Raw genomic sequence first — 5,608 nt, 5'->3', positions numbered from 1 at the left:
TGGTTTTCTGGAATGAAGAGAGAAGGCAGATAATTGCTGAAGCAGGAGAGAGCAGTCATATGAACAAAGTTGGAACTATCAGCTGGGGCTGCCAGTTTATCAGAATACATTAAAGCAGATGGAGGAGTTGAAGCTGCCAGCTGAAGCAGTTGAGCCAGAGGAGTGAAGCTGTGGTGACGGAGGGAGAGAGAGAGAGCCCTGATCCCACCATAGAGAGAGAAAAACATTCCTTCTAATAGGTGAGGTAGTCTGAACTAGTTTACTTTACACTTACACCTTAATCTTGTCTTTATTCCCTAGGCTATTGTATGTCTAATCCTTTTTCTTTCAGCGGTGTGTTACAGTTCCTGTTAGTTACAGAGACCCCGCAGATCTGTGTATGTGTCTATTCCCATTTTATTGTTATTGTAATAAAGATACCCCAGTTCTTAGTGAACCAGTGTGCATGTGTTGTTCTTATGATAGAGCTAACCTTTCTTCTAACCAGATGCTTTGGCAACTGATGGGTCAAAAGGAAATAGGAGCGTTTAAATCAGGGAATAACTCTTGCATACAGTGTGTGTCTCTTGTTCTTAAAGCGCAGGTAACCTTTCCTTCTAGTCAGGTGTTACAACCAGAACAGATGCTGCCCCTGATCAGGTAAGTAGCCACTGAATAATTAGGGAGAGAGAGGAGCCCTTGAGCTAAAAGAATAGTTACACACTAAGTAATTCGGCCATTCCATAATATTATTGTAGTAGTGAACCTCTAGTGAATAGTGAGAGAAACTTCCCAACATAGAGAGAGAGAGAGAGCTGAAGGTATTCATAGGAGAGTGATCATCGTTGGTAAGCGGCGTTAATGAGAACACCAGGTGGGAGACTGGTGCTTAGATCCGCCGGATTGCAGATCGGGCTGTGAGTTAGAGAACACTGGGGGGGACACCAGTGCTTAGGTCCACCAGATTGTGGACCGGATTGTGAGGAAGAGAGCACTAGGGCTGCAGACCAGTGTGTAGGCACGCAGAATTGCGGAGGTGCCGAGCTAGCACTGACTGTAGTCAGTGTGTAATGGTAAATAATCAGAACTGCCCCAGGGTAGATTAGTCTGGACCCATGTGGTCGCGAGACTACGAGGTATGAGTGTGGTGTAGGGCATGGACGTCCTTAGTAATCAGTGAGTATTCCTAGTAATCCCTATAGATTTAGTGGTGTTTCTGATGATATGAGCTTGTATATTGCGAGTTCCCCATCCTCAGGTAGGTACCCAGGTGCCTGGATAGATGGGTCCTGAGGAGGGAGGTGGTTACGTTCCGGCTGGGTTGGAGGTGCTCTGAGGAGCTGATCCTATCTGGTCTGAGAATCCGGCCGTTACATCCATGAAGCAAAAAGATCGATAGAAAAGGGACCCCATTTTTGGGAGAGAGAGAGAAAGACGGAGTGAAGCAGCTTCCAGTCGCTTGAATCTCGAAGGTAACTAGAGTGCCAATCTGCTAAGGCATTGAGACTGCCCGGAGGATATTCTGCTCGAAGGGACAGCTTGTGCTGAAGACAGAATTCCCAAAGACTCTTTGCTAGCTCCGCAAGAGGTTTTGACTTTGTGCCACCTAGATGGTTTATGTAGCGGACCGCAGAAACATTGTGTCCATCCGAAGGAGAATGGAACAACTTGCCTTGTTCTTTGCCAGACTGCGATTGCAAAGGAGCCTCCCAGCATCTCTAAACAGTTGATGTGCAATAACGACTCCTCTGGAGACCATGTACCTCCAGTCGAGATTAAACCACATTGGGCGCCCCAACCCAACAGACTGGCATCTGATTCTGATACAAGATCTGGGGCCGTCGTGAAGATCGTTCTCCTGTTCCACGCATCTAAATGGTCGATCCACCATTGAAGTACGAGATGGGACTCTAGGTCTAATTGGATGAGATCGGAGTACGCCAAGCCTTGGCGAAGATGTCTTATCTTTAAGCGTTGCAGGGCTCGATAATGAAGAGCCCTGGGAAAGATGGCTTGAATGGAGGCTTACAGAAGGCCCACGACTCTTGCAAGAGAACGCAGAGACACTTAGGCAAGACAAAGAATTTGACATAACTCTGACCGAATGGCTAAAACCTTGGTTTTTGGAAGGTAAAGAGATGCAGTGGAAGTGTCCACATGGAAGCCTAGAAACTCTACACTCTGAGAAGGGACTAACATAGATTTCTCAGAATTGATGAGGAAACCCAGATCGAGGAGGAGAGACTGAGCGACATCGTGATGGGAAAGAAGAGTCTGCTTGTCTGAGTGCATGACCAAGATATCGTCCAGGTAAATGATGAGACAAATACCTAGGAAGCGCAGATAAGATACCACAGGCTTCATCACCTTGGTGAAGCACCAAGGATCGGAAGAAAGTCCGAAAGGAAGCGAACAAAATCGGTAGGTGACACCTGACCACTGAAATTGTAGATATTTTGTGTGAGATTCGTGAATAAGAATTGAGAGATAGGCATCTTGAAGATCGAGTCTGACCATCCAAACGGATTGGCGTAAGGTATCTCTGAGATGGAGGATGGTCTCCATCTTGAAGTGGCGATAAACCACGAACTGATTGAACCACTTGAGGTTGATGACTTTACGAACTTTTTTGTTCTTTTTGCGTACCAAAAAGAGAGAGCTCAGGAAGCCCGAGGGGTCGAAGGGAGCGACAAGGATGGCTTGTTTTTGAAGAATATTTTGAATCTCCTGAGAGACGAGCAGAGCGACGTCTGCGGAAAAAACCAAAGGAGGAGGAAAAATAGACTGGGGAGGTTGAGCGTAGAACTCTATGAGATAGCCTTGGACAGAATTCAGGACCCAGGGGTCTGCTGTGAGCGTGCGCCACCTGTGAAGAAAGAGAGCAAGATGACCTCCGATTGGAGGGGAAGGGCTCACCTTGGTTATTCACGTTGCTGTTGTTGGAACGGAAGCCTTTCTGTCCTCTGCCGCGGAAGCCATGACCTCGTTAGGGGTAAAACTGTGGCTTGAATTCCTGATAGCCGGAACTGGCTGCACCTCTGGAACCTTGGTTTGAATAACCGCGGCCGGAAGAGCGGTTCCTTCCTCTGCCAGCCCTGCCAAAAACCCAGGGGGCAAACACTTTTTTGATGGAAAATTGGGCCTTGTCCAAGGAAGCAAAAGTGGACACATAACGGCTGAGATCCTTGACAAGGGAATCACCAAACAAAATTCTGTCAGCCTTGACACCAGGATCCTGGGAGGCCAAGTTAGCCAACTTCGGGCCCAATTTGATTAACAGGCCCTTAGGGCGCTCATGAATGATTGCTGCATTTGCATTACCTAAAAGGCAAAAGGATCTCTAGAGCCACAAAGAAATTTCCTCAGGATTAAGATACGAACCTTCCAAACGGGCTGTCTCCACCATATCCAAGACCCGGGCCAAAGGCCCCACCACGTCTAATAGCTTGTCCTGGCAAGTGGACCAAGCTTTATCGACACCCTTGCGTTGATCTTTGCCAAATTTCGAAAAGAAAGTAAGGAGACGCTGATCTATGGAGGGAGTAACGGTAACATGACAGGGAAGGGAAGGTTTGGGACATTTGGATTTGATTTTTGCCCGAACAGACTTGTCCAAGGGAAGACGGAGCTTAGATGAGAAGTACTCTCCCACATGAGGAGTGGGGAACCACTCTGTAGAATTAGGATGTCTGATAGTAGAGGGGTCAAACATAGGATTGCCCTCCGTATCTAGCACGGGCTGAGACGCAAAAGCATTCAATCTAGCTTTCTTTGGGGAAGGAGGGTCAACCAATTGAAAGAAATCTGTCAAATCAACAGTATCACCCATATCATCGTCATCATCCGTGTCAGGAATAGTGTCAATGACCAGCTTCTTAGGAACCTCCAAATTTTTTGCCTTGGATTTACTTTTTGACATAGTAACCTTCATCCCCTCCTTGGTAGGAGGCCTGGGAGGAACCACGTCCTCAGTCAAATGCGAGGAGGACTCGCGACCCAACAGTGACACATTTTTTGAAAGAGAAGTGGAAGGAACCAGTTTACGCTTTCTGCTTTCCCCCGCAGAATGGGCCAAAGCTTTGGTCATGAGGCTCAATAGGGAATTCTCCATGTGTTTGGAAACACGATTCATTGAAGCCTCAACAGCAGTCTCCACAGAATTATGAATAAACTGACTGAGGTCAGTCTGGAAAGCTTCGCTTTCCTCATTGTCCAACTCCTGTGAGCTTGGAATCTCCATGACAGAAAATGCAGTGAGGGAAGGGTTAACAAGCACCAGGGAAACAAAGGGGCGTAGACGGGCCGGAATGGCAGGGAGACACTCCCCTGGGGGCGGGCACCGCGTTCTTCGAAAAACGGGAGACAGACGAGCCGCAAGAAGCCACACAGAACACACTCGGGAAAGCAGCCGGTGAGGAGCAGGGAGCGGGAAGCGTGCGCAGCGGTATAAACCAAACGCTGCAGCGCGCGAGGGGGGGGAATAGGCCCGAAAACGGGACCGGAGCGAGCAGAAAATTAGCGCGAACGCGCTCAAGGCACAGTAAAATAATACAGTAGCAAATAAGCAATAACCAATACAATAAATGTCCAAATACAATAAAAATACGATAGAGAAAACAGTAAATGCGACTTATCTGACTGCGTAGCAGCAAGAAAAGAGGACTATGTGTGGTCAGAGCTGGCCATATATACTATCCTGGTTATGATTGGTCGATTGTTTGTTTTCTCTAATCCCATTGGCCAGTAGTTCTTCTGCTGTGCCTTCTGGGTATTTGTAGTTGTTGCTTATCTTGCTGCTAGTGAGAATAAAGCAAGAAAAGAAGGCATAATAGGAGCCTCCGTTCTTGACATAAAATTGTAGGCAAGCAGGAACTGCAAAGTTCAAGAATGATGTTTTCTTGCAAAGTTGCTGAAGTAAAGGGGAGGCTAAGGGACGAAAACTCGTGGTCATTTCATTGTAAAACATGATGGTCCCCATTATCAAAGATTTTGCTAGGAGTAGTTGTGACTTATTCTTGTAATACTTACAATACCAAAGAGATGGGGGGGTAATTGTAAGAAGTTTTTATTACATCCTTCAAACAAGTACCAAAAAACATTGGTACCTTAAGCTACATAAAATGAACAACATTAAGATGGTGCCTCATCTGCAGGGCTTGGCATCCATCCCCGTACTTAACGTCAGGTCAACGTCAGGTCAGTGGATCAATAAGAGTGTTAATATAACCGTGTCTCTTCTTACGTGTAGCTACAGTACTATTTGTATCGTAGTATTCTTATCTTATTCCTGAATACCAGGATCAAGCCTGAAATATTTCGTCATAATCCTGGAATTGAGGGGTAAACCACAAATATTACAAAAGTTAATCATGGCACATTCTTTCTGAAACCGACCAGCCTTGTAATGTTTACCTCACAGATACTGTGAAAAGAGCCGGCTTTGTTTCCCAGTAACTTCCATCCAAGAGAGGTCACAACAAAGCCATTCCTAGCACTGCTCAGAAGACGTTTCTTTCGTGACAAATCGTAGCCAATATTAGCAACAGTGATACGCTTGCATTGAGTACTTACCCCCAAAGATGAGGACATGACTTTATATTTTTCTGTTCGGCCTGCCCAACTAGGGTGA

At 46.4% G+C, this 5,608-nt stretch overlaps 1 pseudogene; it reads right to left on the bottom strand.

The window, feature by feature from the left end:
- Window positions 1–1,594: 1,594 nt before the first annotated feature.
- Window positions 1,595–4,219, bottom strand: LOC147711345 (uncharacterized; annotated as a pseudogene).
- Window positions 4,220–5,608: the final 1,389 nt, after the last annotated feature.

The sequence above is a fragment of the Lissotriton vulgaris genome, chromosome 5, assembly GCF_964263255.1.
Source record: "Lissotriton vulgaris chromosome 5, aLisVul1.2, whole genome shotgun sequence".
NCBI classification, from domain to species: Eukaryota; Metazoa; Chordata; class Amphibia; order Caudata; family Salamandridae; genus Lissotriton; species Lissotriton vulgaris.
This window is presented reverse-complemented; position numbering and strand designations above follow the sequence as displayed.